Consider the following 23,599-nt stretch of genomic DNA (forward strand, 5'->3'; position numbering starts at 1 on the left):
CCCCATTAAACTGTAATGGCTGACACTGCAAACAGTCTTCTTGATTTCATCATTCCTTAATTCAGCCAGTTAAACATGGCATTACAGGTTTAGGCCATCATCCGCGGTCATAACTGTCCATGGCTTTAATAGTTCCTGTCTGGCCCGCTGTTCCACACAAACACGGATCTCCCGCACATCTACGGAGTGGATGCCGTCTACAGCAAGCTACAGTACATGGCCGTATATGGAACATACTTTTAGCTCAATAATTCATAATCTTGGAGGGATGCTGAATAATTGAAGTGAACTTGGAGGCCTTTCAGCTCAGCGGAGCTTTGCATGTAGCTGATGGATCTGTGGGATTCAATGCACATTACAGGGGGAGAGGGGAAATATAGTGCTAAGCTGTGTTTCTGTTTTCACTGCACATTCATTGATCAATTATTCAGCCGGGCCCTCTGACTGTGACCTACAGTTCTGAGAAGAGGCCTGAGTCTTCCAAGCCTAAGACGGGTCTGTGACAGCATTTGCTTCTCTTATTGTGCTGCATTTCATGCTCCAGCCAGCATGCTCTTATACAGTGTATCTCATAAAACACACTCAAACTTCTCTCTGAAAACGCTCTCATGTTCAGCTGCGGTGGCCGCGGCTTCAAATATTACAGTAACCGTCTTTCATCTTCTTAAATGAGTCAAAGAGGCGAGGCTGCTTATGAAATGAGCAGCATGGCCACTTCAGGCAACTCTGTTCCTTTCCTTGTTCTCCTCTAGTCTGGGGAAAGAGGTGAAAAAAAAAAAAAAAAAAGAAGTTGGGGGGGTTGTTGCTTTTAGAGAGCTGGGGGGTCCCCCGACTGAGCGTAGCTTTATCACACAGGCCTTCTCATGAGTGCTGGATCTTTTAATCAAAGACATTATTTCACAGCAAAACCAGCCTTGCAGCCAACATGACTGGGAGTGTCTAATTAACACAACAGAAAAACACTGTGCTTGTGCAAAGTCCCTCAAAACAGCGACCTCCATCACAGCATCTGAGATAGCCTTACATTCCCCAGGAGTGCTGTTTTTCACAGTCTGATGAATTTATCCGCCGTGGCTATTTTAGCGCGTTGAGCAAAACTCTGAGCTTTTCTGTGCGGACAGTAAATATTGCATTGAGGCTTCGTTCACTGTAAAGCAGTCGTGAGCTCATTTAAATACAAAAAAAAAACAAAAAACTATTATGTACACTGTAGGACTTGAGAAATGGTGCAGCACATTCTCACTTCTCAGGTCTATTTGAAAAGTACAGCAAGAAGAGCCGCTGGACAGAACCAGAGATTGTTTGTTATGCAGAATCCGCCCTCTGGGATTAAGGCGTCATTGTTCAAAGCTCAAATAAAGTAAGTGTACCTATTGAGGCCAAAAGACATCCACACTGAATCAGAATAGCCTGATATACAACCGTTTAGAGGTCAAGCTGAGCTTTGTCTGCTATGATTTATGATCCACTTGCTCACCTACAGCTGTAGGGGAGAATACATGTCATATAACATTGCTTTGTTAGAAAAACACAGTTTGATACCGTTTTGATAGATGGATTTGAAGTTACCCGGGCTTTCTGACACGAACTGAGTGTGTTTTAGACAGAGGTGTTTAATCTTCATCCTGACTGGTAGGCTCCTCACGTCCCCTGAGCTCCTTGTTTTCCTGTATTGATTAAAATCTGCCCTATCCACCTTCCTGGTGTAAGAACTCCTTCAAAGAAGGCTCAGTGGGATTATTCACTGAGAAAAACTTACCCCAGTCTTTGTTCTGTCGGTTGCTCTACCTTGTTCAATGCAAGTCTGTGGGCCAATATTGGCACAGAAAGAACTTGATCATGAACAGGCGGGTTTGTAGTGACCGGTATATTATTTTCATACAGTGTAGGTAATTTATTACACGGCTACATCACAGAGCTTATGTGGAGGATCTAAACAGCGAAAAAGAGAAAGCCAAATGTGACCTTCGTACGGCCTGGACAGCTTCTCTCTTATTTCAGTTTGACCCTTGAAGCTGCGGTCTGCACAGAGCAAATGAAGCGGGGATTGAAACAAGGGATTAGTTTGGAAATGAGCCCTGCCCTATCTTTAAACACGGACTGGCTGAGGACTGGGTAGCTTACCTCTTATCTTTTTTCATTGTTGCCGGAGCTGAGGAAATAATTTGAACACACACATTCACGGGTCTGTGTCTGTGGGTATGTTCTACAAAGGTATGATGGCAACAACCACTTAATTCGTGATTAGGGCTTTATTCAAAGGCGTGTTTATTCTCCCAGGAATTCATTAGATCCAGAAGCTGCTTCATTTTTTTTTTTCCTTTCCTGCGACTCATTCCCCCAGTGAGGTGATTTAATGCTAGTCTCTAGGTGATAAAAAACTGAAGAGCATGACCACAAATACACTGAATACATTAGCTCTTTTTTTTTTCTCCCAAACACAAGAAAGGTTATTCTATCATGCAAATTACCCAGTGCACACCAACACATTTCTCTTGCGTCTCATTCCACAGACATCAAATTATTTTAGGTTTAGTGCCAGGTGACTTACCTGTAGTGTTTTAATGTTTCCATTGGAAAAAAATAATAAAGCTGTTGTTGTGGCAGCTAAAACTATTTGAAAAACATTCTGTGCCATGAACTTTTCAGTGAGGATTAATGCAGCATACCAGTGCAAAAGTAAACACTTTAAAATGAATAAAAGTCCTGATTTTTAAGTTTATAAGACCTGATACGACTTCCCCAGTTGCAGTAAAAAAATAAATTAACTTCAAAAAATATAATTTCTTTTAACTTGTTTACTGTAACTTTTTGACTTTTAACTTTACAAGATTGGTTTATTCAAGTTCTTTATTTAAATAAAAATGTAACCCATATGATTTTATTATTTATTATTTCTCTCTAAAAGCTGTTTTATTTAGTGATTCTCACCTCTCTAAGAAACATTCGTTTAAACTCTGGAAGCTCAGAACTCAAACAAAATACTGGAGGAATTTGTTCTTCTTACGTAAATATCAAAAAAAAAAAATATATATATATATATTTTTAAATTATCTTGACTAGCAAATAAGAAGAATTAGTCCAAAGCCAGACGTAAACCTATATGGAGACAGGAATAGAGTCTGTAGGTTTAGGAGGCTGGAGGTAATGCTGGTAAAAGCTGAGCTGCATTTGTAACTTTGCTGTATGATACACATACAGGACATTCCTAAGCTTCTGCCTGTAGTTTAAAGAAACTCATTGCTCTATATGAAAAGTTTCAATATTTTGCCAGTTGAAGACTGCAATGTTAATTCGTCTACAGCTCCATGTCAAGAGTTTTCAAAATTATGCAATGAGACCTTTAAACAATGTAAAAAATAATCTGATTTTATAGTCTATTTGTCATCGTTAACAATAAAAAACTGAATTAACAGCAACAATTACTTTGCATGCCACAGACCTTTGAACACTCTTCACCAAGGCCTTTGTTTGACACTAATATATTGATATACACGTCCATAACAGAGCCTTAAAGCGTCTTCATGGATACCATTTTCATGTTAAATCGCTTTTAACTAGAGACAACATTGCAACATAAAACTTGCCAGTATTCTGAACTAGCAGCTGCTCAGCATGTAGCTTTTATCTTAGATAACACATATCCTTGTACGACTACTGTATATCCCAAGTGAAATCTACTTCTGTATAAAAATGCACATAAATCCAAGACGAGCATATGGGGAAGTAATTATTTCTCAAATAATGAAAGGCAGTGAATTTCTCAGGTGCAATTGCAAAGGGAAAGACTAAAGGGAGGCCAGAATGTTACGGACTTAGGAGGAACTTTCATCAGTTGATAAAATTTGGTGAACATTATTATTAAGGCAAAATGTACGTGTGGACGAGCAATTCGGAAATCATCTTCAATTTCAGTCAAGATCCAGAAGTCACCAGATGTGTCATGTTGGATAAAAGGTTTATTATGACACACAAGTCATCTAGAATATTTTATTTCGCTGTGATAGGGTTCACTCAATATAAACATCATATAGAGTACTTACAGAGACTTTAGAAAACGCCTTCATATAGAGACTTTGTTAAAGCTACATAATGGGGCCCGGGTGACAAACAGGTAATGGGGGAATTTGAGGGAAATCTGGAAAAAACAGGAGCAATCAAACCAGAGGCAGGTGTTACTGAAGGCTTTTGTTGTTATTGTTGTTGTTGTTTTGAAGAAAAGGAACGATTTTTATAAATACTGGTTTTAAAAATGTAACGTTAGTTTGCACCTGTACAGTATTAGAGCCTGCCTATGGTGGATGATATGTGTGCTGTGAAAGCTATGTTTCCAGACAGCTTTGAGCTGAGCTGCAGTGCACCATCTGTAGCGGCCAAGGGGACAACTGTTGCTCATTAAATTAGCCAGTTCCATCATCCTGATGCATCAGAGGAAGATCTGGGATCTCTGTGACCTTTCTCTCCGCCACAACCAAGCCCTTTCCTTCACTAATATAGATGCAAACTCAAGTAGGTCAAACACCAGGTATAAATCTTCCTTGGCAAGCCGCTGCGGCGTTTGCCAGGTATACACTGCAGGCTGGCGTGACGGACTGTGAGTGGAGGTGTGGCTCAAGCATGAAGTGGGCACGCTGTTGCCGCTGCCAGCAGGCTGGGACCAGCTTGCCGCTGGCCGAAGGGTTTGCCTCCTACATGGGGACCAGTTGGCTGCTACAATGTGTTTCTGAAAACAGATATTTGTTATCGTGAATCAAGCTGACGGTGCATTTATATGAGCACTGATTCCCAGTGTCGCTGTGAAGACTCCAGTGAGAACAAACTCTTCAGTTTCAGGAAACTAAAAGTCCTAAAAAAAAATGATGCATTATTCACCTATAGAGCATCAGCAGGAGTAAGGTCAAGGTTATAACTCAGTTTTTTTATAGACGGCCCTCGATATGAGAAAATGAATAACTGGATCGGCCATAAAGCCTTTTCACAAGTTATACAGTCTAATTTAACACTACAGCAATCAATTGTGGCATTTGGAGTTTTACTGCAGACAGAGAGGTCCTGCCCTCACAGGGTAATAAAATAAACATGAGGAGTCCATAAAATAATTGTAAAGGACAGCACTGTGGGAAAAAAATTTAAATGCTCAGAAGAGGTAAATTTCTTGATGATTCAACATGCTCCAGAACACATTTCAGAAGAGGAAGTAAGAAATATTAACCACATTAACCCTTTCAAAAAATGTTTATAGCCTTTTCAACAAACTTTTCATACGGTAATTTGTTCACTGTTGATTTAGCCACGCAGCCAATGATTTTTGCCAAAGTATTTTCATGGCATCAGCTAAATAAAATTAAATGATGAATGGCACAATGCTGAAGATGTAGTGTACTGCATCCAGTGTAAATGGAGGCATGACCATTTGAGCTATTATTCATCTTGAAGGACTAGAGGACAATGATACACAGTGACATTTGAAATGAATGTCTCAGGGAGTATAATTCTATTCAATAATGCACGTCTTTGCCAATATTCACAATGTTTACCAATCCCTGTTCGGACTGATTTACTTGTTTGACCACAAAACCACTCGTGACGATGAAATGACAAATGAACAGGACTGGCAGCGCACACAGTTGAAAGGGACACGGAGCCATTTTTCCGGGGAAGGCATTTCAAAAGAAAACTAACTGCCTTTCTGTCAATTTCTTGTTGTCTTGTGTCACTCTTGTTGAAAAACCTGCATTAGTAGTGCCCCAGAGTGGGTTGTGCTCACTGGCCTTCCTTGTGCACACACACACAGTCTATGTGTTCTTACATTTCCAAACCTCCTTGGGAAAACTCACACCTGTGGCAAATTCATTCTTTCCTCTCCTCTATTCCACTTACATAAGGGGCACAACAGGGCCCTCAGTGCAATATGGTAATGCTTGTTGAAAAGTAGTCAGACATCCTCACTTTGAACTTGCAGTCTTTCTTCAGTCACTAGGGACATTGTGTCTTAGCCATTTATTAAACACTCATGTTTCTCAGCTGTGAATGTGAAAATGCATTGATTTATATTTTACTGACAATGTTGTCCATTGTATTGTCTTATAAAGTTTCAGTTAGTATAGGCTAAGAAATACCTGACATATGGTGTTGCTGGATAACGGATGTCCAATACTGTAAGTGCTACATTTATGAAGAAAATTATAAAATGTTGTGACCCCTGCAGTGCGTGACTCCTGCAGTGCGTGACCCCTGCAGTGCACGAGTCCTGCAGCACATGTCTTATATGATCTAGATTTTCAAGATCTGCAAGCATCAGACAGCACAAGCTTGTTTATTGTCAAATGTCATGAAAAGTGCAACAGACGACAGATGCAAAATCTGACCATCAATCTACAGTGTGCTATTGTGCCAGGTTACGTATAGAGCAGGATTCCCAGTGCTTACTTCACAAACACTTTGATTGGAAAGAACACATTGATATCTAGCCTCTTAGTTATTGGATGTAAATGGTCATCCATTAAAAGATTATTTGAAAAAAGGATAATGGCATCTACTGCAAAACAAAGAATGCATACCGGAGATAACTGCCTGTCCTGAAAAGCTGATTTAATACTTGTCTCATGACATCCTGCAGATACTGCGCAGTTTTGGTGAAACAGGCTTTCATATCTTTGTTTTTGTAGTGAACTTTTTTTTACATATTCAATTATATAAGGAATACTATAATTGTCCTCATTTATGTTTCATTTGTGCAACTCTCATGATAGGAAATACACAAGGGCTGGTTGGTTTACTGTAATTTATGTACTGGAAAACTAATAAATATTAATTAAAAATACACAAGTGGAGCCAATACAATTATAAATTCTACAATGAACACTTCACAAGTTATTAGTCTAACTAAGAAACTAAAAATGTAACTGCTTCACCTTCCACAACAGAAGCTGAATTGCTCAACGGGTGTCATTCCCTCTTGTGGCTTAAAATATGCACAACGCTTTATTAAGACAACAAAAAAAAAAGAAAAAAGATTTGACTTATTTCATGTTAAGTACCTTGTATATATTCTATTAATCAAAAGTCCACAGCTCTTTCAAGCACAGTGATTGTACACTAACTGTCCAGTACCAAATGGAGGCTGAAACACAGAAAGACTCCAATCAAATCATAGAGACTAATATTTTTTTTAGGTGTTGTTGGACAACCCCCGAGTCAAGGGTTGAGAGTTAGACTAATAATACACAGTCCACTGTATTTTATTCTCAAAAAAATCTGTGATTGTATTTCTGCTCTCCTGAGGGTATATCTATTTTGGAGAGACATAACTGTGTTTGATCAGGTTATTCAGTTACATGTATGTGTCAACGCTGCCTTGTTAGTTTGACCAGCAGGAATAAGCTTCATGTTGACGGTAATGAAGGAATATGTCACTCAAATGCAATGGTATGGCTTTTTTTTTTTTTTTTTTTAATATATGAATTGTTCCGTAAAAAGCCTAATTTAACAATCAAATGGATAAATATTGTACAAAGATGGGCATCCTTGTGGCCTGGAGGCTGAGCTGCCACAACATCCCCGTTTCACATCTGGCCGGGGACGTTGGGTGCTTGTCATTCCACATCTCTCTCCCTCCCGTCATTTTCTGTTGTCTCTCGACTGTGAGCTATAAGCTATATAATAAATGCATAAAATGCCCAAAAAGGGAAGAAAGAAAAAACATATTTAATGGGGTCGTTAGTTGTTTTTTTTTTTTGTTTTTTCTTTCTTTATTTATTTTTTCTGTATTTGTGTTTTGTAATAGATTTTTCTTGATGTTCTTATTACTATTATTATCATTTAGTAATTTTCCTTCTGTGCTGTTGTCGTCATTGCCTGCTTGTAGATGGAGCTGGGAGGGCTCCAGATATGTTAGCCATGTGTCATGTACTCTGCATATCTTACATCCCTCCAGTTATATCTCATTTTGTGTTGTATTTTGTGTTTCTTTTTGTATTTCTTCAATTATACAATATATAATTGATAAAAACATTATACATATGTTATACATATGTCTTATATACTTAAAACATTTAAAATACTTCCTTGTTACAGTTTAAAGATGGTTGTATGTAGCTACAGTAATAGAACAATATCCATTAGTCTCAAGGAGATGACACTGACTGGCCAGAATATGATATTTCATTAAAAAAAAAATCTGCCAAATTTATTCATACACTTTAACCATATGCACATTAATAAACTAACAGATATATACGTTCAATTAAAAACATTTTCCTCTCTTTGAAGTTTGTTAACTACCTTCTAAATGGAACAGTGACACAAATAAAACATGTCTAGAGGAGCGCACCCTGAGTTTCAGAGGTTGAGGAGAGTTAGCAGAGGTTGCTGTGCTTAGCCAGTATAAAAAATGGAGGCCTGTATCGAGTTTGTAGGCCTGCAGCTCCAGGCAACGGTGATAAATCCACCTGTGAGAGAGCTTGTATCAGACAGGCCCAGGCCACTGGCAGATAAATCGACTGGCCCGTGCCCTGACTGGGAGACGCACCCCTGTGGGCTTCCCTGCCGCTGAGAGTTATATTTCCAGCTCTGTCCCTCGTAGGTTGGAGCAGCGCTTCAGGATACAAGCAAGCTAAATGAAACACTAATGCACCAAGTTTCCCATCAGAAATTTCCATAATTCATTTCCACACATTTCCTTGAGAGCACACTGTGGGATTTGAGGGAGGGGCTGGGAATCTAAACGTAGCAGCTGTGTGAAAAGAGGTGTCTGATCAACAGCTCAGTGGCTGGGGCCTGATGTTGAAAGCCAACCACCTGACCTTACAGGTGTATTCCCTATCTTTCTAACAAGGAGGAGGTTTTTTTTCATCATAGTGCAAGCAGAGTTAGTTTAGTGAAAATGTGCTCTGCCTCCTCCCTCTACATCTTTGGATTTAGAGTTTATACAGTTGAGAAAATCTATTATTTTATGTTTCGCATTTCAAAGAAATCCCCTTTCTCAGCCATTTCATTTTCATCAATAAATAAGCCAGATTCTGCTCTTTCATTCGGCGCTTGAGTGTATGTTGAATGATTTGAGGGGCTTAAATCTGCTTCAGCAGTTCTCTTTGTGTTCCTGGTTAAATGTTTTCCTCCAGTTTGTTTTTGTTGCTGTTAAACTACTTACTCAAACCATTTGTTCTCTGGAAAAATAATTCTCTCTTGGATCGCAGTGCAATGAAGATATTACTTTTGATGTTGTTCTCTCAGACCAAAGGCTGTTTGTGTCTGTTGGTATATTGAACCAAAGCCTGAGATGTCCAATATTACACTCACACTCAGAAAGTTCAGAAAATATTTCATAAAAGGACATTTTCAAGCTTCAGATCCTTTAGAACTATAGTTGTCCCTAACTCTTTGTTCATGGATTATTTTATTTCTATCCAGCATCCAGTCAAAGATAATGTTAAATAATGATGAAACTGAATGGACCTCTTTAGGCTTCTAGAGAGAGAATGCGAAATGAAAATAACTAATAATTTGTTCTGTAACAATAATATTTAAGATGGGTGCAAAATCCTCTAAGAATAATGGAGCAGTAATGAGGCTTTGCAAGCATTGTTGGATGGAGAACAAATGGTTTGTACCAACAGTGTTTAGAACACAGAAATAGTCTGAACACCAGGTGCTGTAGAACAATATTCCCTGCAGTGTGATGAATTGGTTGACTAAAGAGGGTATTCATCCAAAAGCACCAGAGTCTGCAATATGTGATTGCTAAACCTGACAAACTCTAAGAGAAATGGCATGCTCTTACAACTTGCGATACATCAGCCTAATTCTAAAAGATTATAACGACATCAGTTTTACATTGTCAAGACAAAACATAATTTTTTTTTTTAATCATCATATCATATCTCATCAGTCCTCGTGATTGTCACCAGAAATGTTGAGTGATGTGCAGTTGTGGTGATGGGATGCCACTAAAATGCCTCTTCTTTCTTTTTGCAACATTGTTCCAAAGCCACAAAGTAACAGAGCACTTTAGTGGTAAAATTAAGATAAGTTTACTCTTGTGTTCCATTGTCTGGAAAACAATCCTAATAGTCTTTTTTTTTTTTTTTCCAGGGTTGGTAAAGACCGAGAAAAAAAAGAAAAAAGAAAAGCAATCCTCCAGGGGAGCGTTTGCCCGAGGTAAGACACAGGTGGATGGAGCCTAGAGCAGGGTCACAGTAAAGATTTATACTATGTACAAAGTAAAGAACAGAAGAAAAATGGCTGTTCATGCAGCGTCTCAGTGAAGCGAGTGAAACAGCTGTTCACGGAGTGAGGAAGTGGTCAGGTAAGACAGGCCTGGAAATAATAATCACAGGCCCATCTGCTGACCTGGGACTGCATGGCCCCCGGGCTCCCAGCACAGGCCCTCCGTATGGAGCACAGCACAGCCCTCGCCCCAGGAAACCTGGCCACGCCGCACTAGGCTGCTGACACTGCCACATGCTCTCTTTCTGTGGCCGGGCTAGCCTGCAAGCCTGTGTGCTCTCTCTATATGATGCACTCAAGTTAAGGTGCCATTGCGGATACAATCCATAACCAACTGACTGCTATTATATGTAGCGTACACTAGGATCCTATTTATACTCTATGTGTACCTCAGGGAGGATGTTTAAACATAAAGGAACAAGAGATGCCAAACAAACCTCTGTAACGGCTGATGATGAATTGTTGTTTTACCATAAGTTCCATTCAAAGAAAGGGGTTCATTACATATGGGGACAAAGTTTTAGAGCAAAATGACCAACAACAGGGGCCAGTCTCGTTCCAACTGCCAAACCAGTTAATTCTGATCATTAATTTAGTGACTAATAGCACTGTAAGATGGCATTTTAATGTAACGTCGGATTAAAACACATTTATCATATTAGAGAGCATATCAGTGATTTCCTAGCTGTGCATCCTTGATGGTTTCTCTTGGAACAAATCAATATTGTGCTGTAATTGAGCGATGAGGAGGGTGAGAAGTGTGAACAGCCTAATCATAATTAAAGAGCGGGGCTGCTGAACATGAGGCTGAACTAAGGCTCTGAAAGATAAACAGTGTCAGCAAGAGACGCTGCAGCACAAGGCAAGCTTTGTTACAACTTCCCTGTGTTGTCTGAACTTACATCAGAGCCAGAATTAAAAAGATCCATGCTGCAATCACCCACTGTGTAAACTCTGAAAAGAAACTCAGAAAAAAGTTCTGAAGTAAAGAGTAAGTTGAGGCTGCATCAGTGACAAACCCTCATATTGAATGTGTAATTATAATGGGTGAAGACATGGAATCAAAGGGATAATGGCATCTCCTGTTATTTTGTAGCAATATTAAGAGTAATAATCACAATTAGTCCCAATATCCACTTCACAGTCTGAAATGTGACGCAGATAAACTTCAAAACCACTTAAAGGAAGCAGATGCTTCCTCAAAATCCACCTGCTCGCACTTAAAGCAAACGCATATAAACAAGCTCCCGCTTAATCACCCTCTCTGCCTTTCTGACTCTCTCACACAAACACGCACACATCACACACACATATTCTTTGCTCTATGACATGCCGTCAAAGCACGCAACACAAAAGCACCTTTAATGTATTGGAAGAAAAGCGGTAAACAGATTTGCATCACTACCCCACATTATCTGCTGACACCCTGAAATGATTTGTTTTATGCACATTTGGCCTTGAAGTTTGCAAGCAGGTTGTCAGTGATGATAGAATTGAGGTAAATGGTGTAGACTGAGAAAACAACAACTTTGCTGAGGTCCCCACTTTGAGTTGGAAGGCGAACTGCTTAACGCAAAAGGCAATTTTAATTGTATCGATTCAGCCATACAAATGTAGAATTCTCTTCAAAAGTGTGCAAGTCAGCACAGTTTCTGTCTTCTAATGCAGCCAAAAGGAGCTAGTTTATTTTGTAAAGCCCCTCAACCCAAGTAGACAGCACACAATCATAGGAAGGGGTTTTAGTTTCGCATGATCCAACACAATACTCAAAAGTTATTTGACAGAAAAAAAAAGTGCAGATTGTTCAAAGCCCTGTTTAAATATGATCAGCATTGCAAAATGCAAACAGCAAGATAAATATGAATTTTTGCACTTGCAACTTTATGTCATTTGTCAGGTGGGGAACAGCAAAGTGGCCTTTGTTGCTCTTTTAATAGCTGAAAAACAACTCTTTTGTTATGGAACAAATGAAGAAGCTTCAAAGATGTGCTTTCAGAAAATAAGCCTTGCCAGAAAAGAAAAAAAAAAAAAACACAACAAAAGCTGGACAAATAACCTACAATTATGACTTCTGGCTCACAACTCCTTGTGCATTACAGAAAATAAGATTTCTAGTTTTCATTTGTGAATCTGTAATTGTAATATTCACTAGTTGTTTGAGACCAACTCACATGCCAATAATCTTTGCCTTTTTTTCTTCCTATTCCATATAATGTGTCAGCAGGTTCTTTGACCTGTGAATAGTTTATTGTTCAGATGCAATCATTGCAAATTAATGCCCTGGGCCATGTGGCTGTCTGGCAATTGACTTATAAACAACCAATCAACAAACACTCAGCAGGAGTCACAGAGTAATCACATGTTATTAACTGCTCTTACATTTATGTATAAGTCTTTTAGAATAGATAAACAATTGTCCATTTTACCCTTTTTCTATAGGTCTGTTTAGTTTAGTTTTTTTTTTGCCTTCTGTTGAACAAATACTTAACAGACACTACAACTCGAATCAGTCTAAAGTAGAAGAAAGCTACTGAGATACCAGTGAAATTCAGCTGTGCAAAAATAATAATGAAGAAATGAGTGAGAAGTGAGAATTTAAACTTCATTTAAAATTTCAATCACGGCAACAGTGGACTAATGACCAATGACGTGATGAGAATTTAGCAGTTAAAAAAAAAAAAAAAAACTTTGCTTGTACAAATGCAAATGAGCACATTCACTGTAAAATGTAGTTATTTATTAATGATCATATTAAACTCTGTGAAAATGAACCACTATTAATACTAACTGCGTTGGAATTTCAAAATCCATGAACAAATCCGTTATTTCACTAAGAGACAGTTAACTGTAACATTTCATAAGCATTTGTCTTATTATTTATTGTATTTATTTAACAGCTATCGGTATGTGCCCTAACTACTCGTCTATGAGTCGCCCCATAAATGCCCATATTTAATAATGAACCATAACGGAGTAAATGTGAAAAAAATAGTCCTACGTGAATTGAGGCTATATAATACAGTGCAGTAAAAGCTGCGGAAAGGGGCATTTCCAGGATCTAAGTGTTAGAGATGCACTTTTATACACGTGGCGGTAAAGGCCCTGAGCAGCAGGTCTTTCATTCCCCGTCTCTCTTTCAACATTTCCTGTCTCTCTTCACTGCTGATGTCAGATTCAAGTGAGTGGGAAAAAGGGTCTCAGACATTTGGTCCCTGCTCTATCTGCTTGCACACTTGCTTGTGTTTTTATTAAGAGCACACTTTATGCGTATAGGCATGCCAGCCTGGAAATGTTTGTGTCTTTGTTTACACACACAGACTATCTGACCATATGAGGCTGCCTTACATTGACATGTAGTAGATGACAGGGCCGGTCTGATGGGGATGGTCATTTCCCAGGTAGATCTGGGCACACCGTGAGGGATGGGTTCTGTGTGGCTGTCACAAGACATTACCAGACGGCACATACTGCTCCACACACACACAGACACAGACACACACACAGACACACACACAGACACAGACACACACACACACACACACACACACACACACACACACACACACACACACACACACACACACACACACACACACACCACAAGCCCATGAAGATGATCACATCTGATACACAGATGACATTCTATCCCTGCTGTGACAACACGAGCTCATTTTTATGCTGTGACATCCGTTGCTGTGTGGGTGTTATTCAAGTCAAATCTATCATTTTAATGGAGAAGTAGTCAGACCTGAGGATTATTTGAGGGATAAATATATCATCGCCTGTTCGTTCGGTATCGACCGAATGTCATTGTGCCATGAGTGACTCTTTCAAGACGAATGCCTCATGATACCATAAAACATACACAGATGCAATAGGCCCCATACCATAAAAAACAGCATGTGAACAAGAGTAGCAAGCTGTACAACCATTTGCATAGGCTCTGATAACAGGCTCTTTAACATAGCCGCAGAGGGATAATGAACAGGGTAATTATGTTATCCTTAGTGACTACAAAGAAACAATAGACCCATCAATTAAAAATCCTCAGGACTACTCTTGTTTAGCACCATGAGTGTAACAAAGTGAATTGTCCGACGCGATTTTAACTTTTTGTAAATGTCTTCAGCACAGCAGATCTGATGAAAGTCCAATTTGCCAGTAACCAGTGCACGGGGGCACAATGGAGTATTCCAGCATATTGCTCAAACCACGGCCTCTGAAAGCACCACTAATTGCATCTGGGATTTGGTTATCCATTCCCACAGTGCATTGTAACCGGGCGAGGAGCAGGGGGGTGAATTAGAGGCTGGCGGGGTGAAGCTTCTGCTTGCTGAAGCCTTGACAGTGCTTTGTACTGAATGATTGTTCTCCAGACAGCTGATGGAGGTAACGGCGCACGCGGAGTTGTTTGAAAGCCCAAAAGGATATGCGGCTGCATCATCAAAGTCCAGCAAGTCTTCCATGTGTCAGGGAGAGATTAAGCTCTTCCAGAGAGGGCAACGCCTCTGATCACTCTATTCAATCGATGGGATTTGAATAAAGGAATAAAAGATCAGGCATTGTGTATCTGGGTGCTGTGCAACCGCTGGATAGGATTAAGGCATGTTGGAGCTGTAACAGTGACAGACGCCATCAATCACAAGTTCCCTACACAGTTAGATAAAGTTGATATTAGCCCTAAATAGGACACATCTGTTTGTTGCTGCACACTCTCTGACTTTAATTAATTCTCAAGTCATTTTATTTTTAGGCACGGGTTTTTATTTGTTGCTGCTCCTGTACATGTGCACAAAAATGTAAATTGCATCCTTCCTTTGCTCACAGTGAGGGGCTCACATACACTGTGATGCTGCAAATTAAGCACGCACACACAAGTTCACATGCACAGCGCAGCACACATGGACACACACACACACACACACACACATATACACACAAACACAAACAATATGAAAGTCACTGCGCAAACAAACTTTGGTCCGGTGGTCTGCTTCAGCCTCATTTTCCTGGCTGAGTTCTTTATCATCGCCCAGCGTCTCCTCCACAGGCTGTGTCAGATAATAGCTTCCTTTCTCCACTTTTCAAGAGAGAATGAGTCTATTCCCTGGAAACGGAGTTCAAGGGCAGGTTTGTGTAACCCAGAGAGACAGACTCTTGCCAAGACCTTGGCTTCAGATCCTGGAAATGGCCTAGCACGTTTAATGCCTGATTTGAACATGTACACTGCGATGACCAGGAGCCCCAACTCTCCAACATCAGACTGAGGTGTGTTGATCCAGTTCAAGTACTTGACCTGTCCTTACCATCTTAACCTCTAAGTCGACCCTACCACTAATTGTTCTGTCTGTCATCCTCTTGCATCAGAAAAAGCTGAGAAAAAGTTGAGTGATCCTCTGACTTGCGTTGTTTCTTTTCTCCCTCACCATTATCGTCTGTGTCTTAGCCCTATCTGCTCCTATTTTCACCCATCATGTCCCACAGTGGGGCATAATTACTAGAACCCTTTGCCTGGCTATGCTCTCCTATTATTAGCCTAGCATTTAAAGCCCTCTCCCTGGTCAGATGGTCAATGCTTGAGGGCAATATGTCACACTACATGGGCACAAAATGTAGCCAAACAATGCCTATTGAGGACCAGGTGCCATTGCAGTAATACCATTTGGCTACCATTCACTATTGTGGTGCACTGTGCTTGTTGATACAGTACATTAATTGCTAGTGGTTTCAAGCAACCATCTTAATTAATGCACCCGTGGACAAGGTGTGTGCACTCAACTGTCCATAGAAGCTATTGTGACGGTTCTCGGGATTAGCTAGTTGGCATCATTGAATGACTCGTATAAAGACACAATGACAGAGAGGAGAAAATATGACTGCAGCCCACATAAAGGAATATGCAGTAACATAGTTGTAGCATCATTACGATGGCTCTTCATCATTATGCTGCATGAGAGAAATGGCCTTTTTTGCGGAGATATTCTTGGCAATCAAGCCGGCCTCTTTAATGATGTTATGGAGCTTTGTGTTCAGTGAAAAGAATGAATTTGATTGGTAATTTTGACATTCAGTCTTTCTTTCATTTTTAAATGGGTCCTTTATTTTCAACATAGTATGATATAAAGCATCAAAGTGTACTGAACTTTATGCTGTGACAGAACAATTGTTCCTCTCTTTGTATCCAGTTCAAATGAGAAGCCAGTAATCCCAAACCAGTGGTACTGGGGACTAACGAAGCATGTCCGTTTGTTTTGTTTGTAACAAGCGAACAATAATGCTGTATGTTGAATATGCCAAACTTAATGATTGTTTTTTGTCGATCTGTCGATTCATCTTTTAGTCTATAAAATGATGAAAGTGAATGACAAAAAAAATAGTGAAAAGTGCAAATCGAAAATTTCTAGAGCTCAAACTGACATCTTTAAATTGCAGCAGTCCAAAGCCAAAAGATATTTAATTCACAATGATATAAGACAAAAAAAATGTAATCCTTATATTTGAGGAGTTGAAACCAGATTTTGATCTACTGATCAATTAACTGGCTAATCATGTCAGCACTAACATTATTTTAACTTGTATTACCCATAACTGCCAACCCTCAGTACTAGTGCTGGAGGATTTTTTTTTAAAAGCACCGCCATTCATTTATTGGTTTGTTTTTTGATGGTGAAGTTTCCGGAACCCTTCCAACTCTAAAGGTGGAGGTAAAGGTGGGATAAAGTGCCAGGTCAGGCCTCCTGCAGCAGCAGCTTGCCTCCTGGATAAGAGGAGCAGACCCCGGTCTCTTTACTTACAGCCCGCTGGAGCAAGAGGTCGACACACACCTGAACCCTCCCTTGCACACAGTGGGCCGCGGGGCCCGGCAATACACAGGACAGCTGACCTGCTTTGACCTCTCCTCTGCTCTGGGCCCCTGGGACTGTCGCCAATAAGCTGAGGGACCACTCGCAACCTCTCTGTTAGCAGACTCTGCCCCCTCAGCACCTCACCCGGCGAGCGCCGCACTGTTCAAAAACACACACCCACTCAGGCACGCACACTGTACAATGTACACATAAACAAAGAGACACACTCAAACATTATACAGGCATCACATACTGCCTCATGCAAACACAATCTGTCACACACAGCCATGTAGCGCATCTCCCCCTCTGCCTCCGTGTCTCTCTCACTCACTCAGACTCTCTGTCTCTCTCTCTCTCTCTCCTCTGTCTGTCTGTTTCATGTGGAGCCAGGTGGGCGCTCAGCATTAAACTGGTGAATATCTCCATCTTGTGGACAATGCTTGTTGTCTGTCGAAGCACTGGTCAGACAGGGTCACCGATTCCCTTCATGCTTTTAACAAATACTTTTAATATTACTCCTCACACAGAAGGACGCAGCAACACGTATGGCAGAGGTCTATAAGTGCATCTACATTGTAAAAGCAAATGATGTCGAAATTAGCATGTAAGCCAATTGTCTCTGCTGTAAACAAGTTATGTTCGTGTGTGAAATAATCTGTCCACATCCACAGCCTTCCAGGGTCAAAGAGGCGGCAGGGTGACTTTATCTTGAATGTCACTTTGTTTTTGGTTGGTTAGACAGTACCCTCTCTTGGATTGGCTTCTCGGATGAAGGCACAGGTGAGGCCCACAGAGGAGCAGCCCCCTCTCTCCACAGCATTTCCTCTGCTAAAACAGCCCTACATTTTAATATGCAACATCTGTGCCGGGAGAGCCTTCCAAAATGGCTGCTCCTTGGAGGATGACGGTAGAGTCTGCTCAAACTTGGGGTTGGGGCATTTGGTACTGCAAGGTTCTGCACAGATGTTAGCATTCACAATGTCACTCTGTCCTTTGCTTCAGTACCCAGAGAGGTCTATTTTAAGGGGCGGGTGGTGTGTTTTCTTCCTTAGCTCCCTGAGATCACTTTATCTGTAACTGTCAATGGAACAATTCTACATAGACTTGTTCAGCTGAACTGGGACTGCAGTCTCTGATCAGTAAGGTATGAAGGAGCTTTCTGCCTGTTAATTTATCATTTGGTCTGGTCCTACTACATGGTAGCTGTCCTACAAAGATAGGCTTGTTCTATGTAGTCACGTAACACAGAGTTACATTACAGTACAGTATCAGGCAATCACATTAACAACCTTCAAAGAGATAAAGATAATGGTTAAAGATGCCAAGACAAAGCCACTGTTGTCTCTCTAGTCATTTCAGTTGTGTTCGTAGAGGAACATTAGCTCAGCCACACAGAGCTGTGTTTGTGCTGTGCTTTCACAAAGAATTGAGAATATTTTCTGAACAGAGATGCCATGACCTAAAGGCTGCTTGTCAGTCGGATTATTCAACTGATTCTCAAACAAGACTCTAGACAAGGCTGCGGAGAATCAGGGAGGGAAAGAAGGGACCAAAAGAGAGAAAAAGCGAAAGCAAGGAGAGGGACATGTAGGGCGCCTAATGCATCACTTACACAAAGAAGATGTTCATATTTAATGCTCATCATTAAGGCAGGGTTTGAGCATGGAAGACGCTTCTGCTATTTTCCCACACCCCTTGAGCCAAGTCCTTGTGACAGCCCTCCACTGCATCCCGGCAAATTATCCGCATGAGCTGCGGCGAACAAAAACAGCCCAGTGCGGGGGAAGTGAGGCCCAGCCTCAGCTCCACTCCTGTGATGGGAAGACACGTCACTTTGCATCAGCTCCAGCCCTCCAAACCACATCATCTGCAAGTGAGGAGAACAAGACCACTCCGTGGGGAGAGGACAGTTGAAGAAAACAAGGCAGATAAGAATAAAGGAGATAAGAAGGAGAGGAGAGGAGAGAAGAGACGAGAAGAGAAGAGAAGAGAAGAGAAGAGAAGAGAAGAGACGAGACATGACACTTAAATGTCCTCGAGGTGAAGTCAATGACAAGTAATCAGTGGAATTGAAACATTATTAACCAACAGAGCCATGATACTGATTTCTATAAAATGTTTTGGCCAAATGATTTACCACAGCCTCGGGCTTTAAACTGCGTGACAAATGAATCATTTAGATTTGCTAAGTGAATGCTGTATTCCCCTGAGCACAAACATCCTATAGGTGTGAAAAAAAAAATACAAACACAATAAATGCAGTGCATCAATAAGCAAACTGCATCTCATATTTAATTTGTCTTCTTTTATTGCATCCTCATACTACAAATAGCACTGAGAATTTCACGACAGATATTTGATCCAGAAGCTAGTGAAGTATCCTGTAGGATTCGCCCAGCTAGTTAGAGCCAGTGGTTGGTGCTGAGCAGCCCAGTGTTAAACAGAGTCAGGGCACTCTCTGCTGGACATTGCTAAACTTGCAGGACCTTTAATCTATTGAAGGCAGACACTATGGGGTTTTTTTTTTTGCTACACTGAGTACTTCTTGATTTTAGATGTTTAGAAAAGTACAGATGCCTGTGGCCTCTTTCTCAAGGATATATCCCGGCAGCCAAGGAGACTTGAGAAAAATTGAGTTACACCAAAATAAACCTGTCTTCCAAGATGCATGTGCTCCAAGCCTAAATTGGCCTATTTAAAGGCATAACCATAGACAGCCTTTGAATAATATTGACTTGCAAAGTATGCTCAGGTCAAGGACAGGAAGCTAGACCATGCTAGTTGGCATATAAGAGTGATGGAAAGTGAAACAGATACATTTAGGACCGGTGCAAAGTAAAAAGTCAAGTACTCTGCTATTTTTTAAAAAATAATGAATGATTGAATTTCTGCTATGAAGAAAATAAGCTCACAGGAAAAACAAAAAAACATTAATTATGAATTTGTGGTAGTATTTTGTGGCAAAATTCCATCAATATTTAAATAATTTTCTTACTTCCCATGTTTAAGAATTAATTACATTTTATATTTAAAGCAAATTAGTGTTAATTTTTTTTTCTTTTTTACAGTACATTCCTGCATCATGAATCTGTCACTTCCGTTGTGTGGTGCTGCTATTTTTGCAAGCTCTTATGATCACAAGAATTAGGAGCTTTGGAGAGGGATAAAAATATTACAGTGAACTACAAAACCCTAAACCAGCTGAGGAATCTACTGTTTTATGTAGTTGTGCTTGTCTTTTGTGATACTAAATGATTGATTGACCATGATTTTCATGTTTGTATATTTGACAATTTTTCAATAATTAAGAATTAAGTTAATTAAGTCCATAATCTTTCACTAGGTACTGACACAAGAAAACTAGAACTTAAATCCCCAATAAAATGCAAACAGGAACCATAAATTTAAACAATAATAAAAGAAATACAGTAATATAACATTATTTCATTAATATGCTGTCAAAGTAAGGAAGTAAATCTTTATTTCTACGTTGCAATTTTCTCATGAAACAACATTTCAAAAAAAAAAAACCAAACACATTTAGCGACCAATTATCCTTCAGTATTTTATTCCTTGAAAACCTAATGATACTCCTGCACTGGTCCAGTATTTATTGAACACACACAGAGTACGTGCAGGCTGTCTTTCTGAATCATTGCTCTCTTGCTGCAAACCACTCTGTACAGCCGAGCACACTATCCATATTCATGTGATTTTTGCCGGAAGGCATTGGTGTCTACTAAAAATAGCATGGTGAGAGAAAGGGTCTCACACTGTGTATCCTAACATTCATGAGCCCAGTCCCGGTGATTGGTTGTAAACAAGTGTCTCTTTACTGAGAACATACTTCATGTTGTTGAGTAAACACTTGTAAATAATTGCCGTGGGCCAGAATAGAGAGATATTCAAGGTGCATAGTGTAAATCAACAGTCATGCATTCCTAATTTTTCCTTTGTTTACACTCCTCAATAGAGAGATCTCAGGGTGGTCGGTGCATTTGCGTCCAGGGGCTATGCTGCTACATGTCTATTACTGCCTATGTGTATGAGTGTGTGTGTCTGTGCCTTTGTATGTGTACTATATGTGTGAGTCCAAAAGCAGATGTTCCTGTACTTGGACTTGGTTTTGTGTAGAAGTGAAATTAGCAAGTCTAGCTGAGGCAAACATGAAAGTGTTTTAAAATATTTTAGAGGGCAGTGAGAGTACATTTAAAACCCCATCGTGTGTGTCTTGTGCACCAGGTTTCCACAAAGGCAAATTGGGTTTGGTTCAGACTGAGTTGAGATTGTATCACCAGCAGAGGGCGGCACGCATCAAGCTCCTGTTGTATTGCAAACTACCTGCTCACAATATTATACTGCTGTTCACAGTTGGTTCTGCTAAGCAGTAACTGACAATTAAAGCATTGCCATTAATTGAACCTCATCGTTGGCTCAACATACAGTTCCTCACACCAATACATTTCAAACTTAAATACATCAAATCACCCTGTCTTTAAAGCATTTGGTGGAGCAATAATATTTCTCATCAAAAGGCATAACAATCTGCTTTAGCTTGGTTCTTGATCAGTCGAATGTGCTCAAACGTAACTAACAGGTAATTACCGGTAAAATTGAGTGACGGAACATTCTAAGCTAAATTGGTGGCAATTTGCTATTTTGAGCTAAATACTTTACATACAGCTTTTCTTGGACCAAAAGGAAGTGTGTTAAAGCGTGTGCAGGTCCGTACTAATGTGGCAAAGATGCAGGTCATTTCCTCTTTGAAGAAATAAAAGGCAGCGGAGCCTGAGGCTATAGTGTGACTTCACAAAAACCGGAGATGGAAACTTGAACAATGTGTCTGTGAGCCTGAGAGAATACTTAGGTGGCTGTGTGGGTGTGTATTAGTTGAGAAGGAACAATCAGACCAGAGAAGGCCCAGATACACGTTCATATCACTGTTAATGTGTGCCTGAGTTGAGGACTTAAGTTAATATCCCATTCACAAAAGGCCACCTGCAGGAAGTTTAACCCTTCCCGGCCTTAACAGGAGGACTTATATCAGATACCACCTGATCTTTATTTCAGGCAGTCAGGCAGCTGAAGCATCACTGATGCTCATGACGCCATCGAGGTTGCAAGTTTCATTTGTACCCTCCAACAACAGCTGTAGGTGACTGACATTCAATTTCTATCCGCCTTCTTCCAAATTTCCCTTTGTTGATGTAGTAATGCAATTACACACACTTACTTGCATACTGCAGTTAACGCACACAGTGCAGTCACCACACTACATGCAAGCATAAGCATAAACCAGAGCCTGTAGCCAAGTTCGCAACCCGGAGGCTGTAATATTCACTACACACCAAAAAAAGCGAATTGCTTGTATTAGATCCTTACCAATAGTTGTGCAATGATGCACTGAATGTGTAACAGCCATTGCATATGTTTTTACAAAAATTTCACTACCATCTGCCTCGTCTCAGCTACTGTGACTCCGAAATGTGTCTTTACAGGTGACCTTTCACCACATCTTGAAGCCCTGGGCAGATACAGTACAGACACAGTTCTGCATGCACAAACACAGACCCGCACAAACACACTCACCCTCTCTCTCTGCACTGTGGCACTGACATGTGTACCAACGCATGCAGCCTCACATGGTGAGAAACATGTGCCCTGCTGAGATCTGAGCTTTGTGGCCTTTGAAACTCTCGCTTTCAACTCGCTGCATGAGGCAAAGGATGCCCAGCTGTGGAAAACATGCAGTATTGTAGCTCTCAGAGTGAAACTAGGGGCAATAATTCACCAATTGAATCAATTAAGGTTTTGATCAGAGTGGCAAACTAGTGATTCACTAAGCCTCCAGCAGATTAGGATGCCTGCATTGCTAATCAAAACACTATTTTTTTCTATTGTGCATTGTGACAGTGGGGCAGAACAGCAAATGAAGTGAATAATTATCCAACACTTCACAGATAAAGTGCTGTGAGAGAATATGTGGTATGGAGGCTTTGTTGTACCTAGTCTGTCTACAGTCACGGCAGCTTTAGATGTATTTTGGTTCATTTTTTCAGCGTCAGCTCACTGTTGCGAAATAGTGAATATAAATCCTATGACAATAAACCATCACTAAATTACAATAAGAATATTACTGGCCGACCAAAAGCCTCAAACAATTATGAGGAAGACAATGAGGTAACCTTTTAAATATAATTATAGGTTACTTTGATAACCTGTTTCTGTCACCAAGCTCAAGACACTGGTATATTGCTCAGGTGGGACAGCTTTTTCTTTTTATATAACTGTAAGAACTATAATAGAAATAGCTCAGTCAGTTAACCAGCTCATATGAAATGGATTTCTAATTAAGTGAATACAGACAACGTGCACAGTTTATGTTTGGCGTCTAGGCTCTGACCTCATCACTCCCCTTAAGCATACACCAGGCTCAGCAAAGCAGAGACATTAAATACAGAGGCTGACGCCAGCTGCAATTATGTGGACTCTACTACCGGTATATGGGCCAAGAGGGGAATAATGAA

The sequence above is a fragment of the Seriola aureovittata genome, chromosome 10, assembly GCF_021018895.1.
Source record: "Seriola aureovittata isolate HTS-2021-v1 ecotype China chromosome 10, ASM2101889v1, whole genome shotgun sequence".
NCBI classification, from domain to species: Eukaryota; Metazoa; Chordata; class Actinopteri; order Carangiformes; family Carangidae; genus Seriola; species Seriola aureovittata.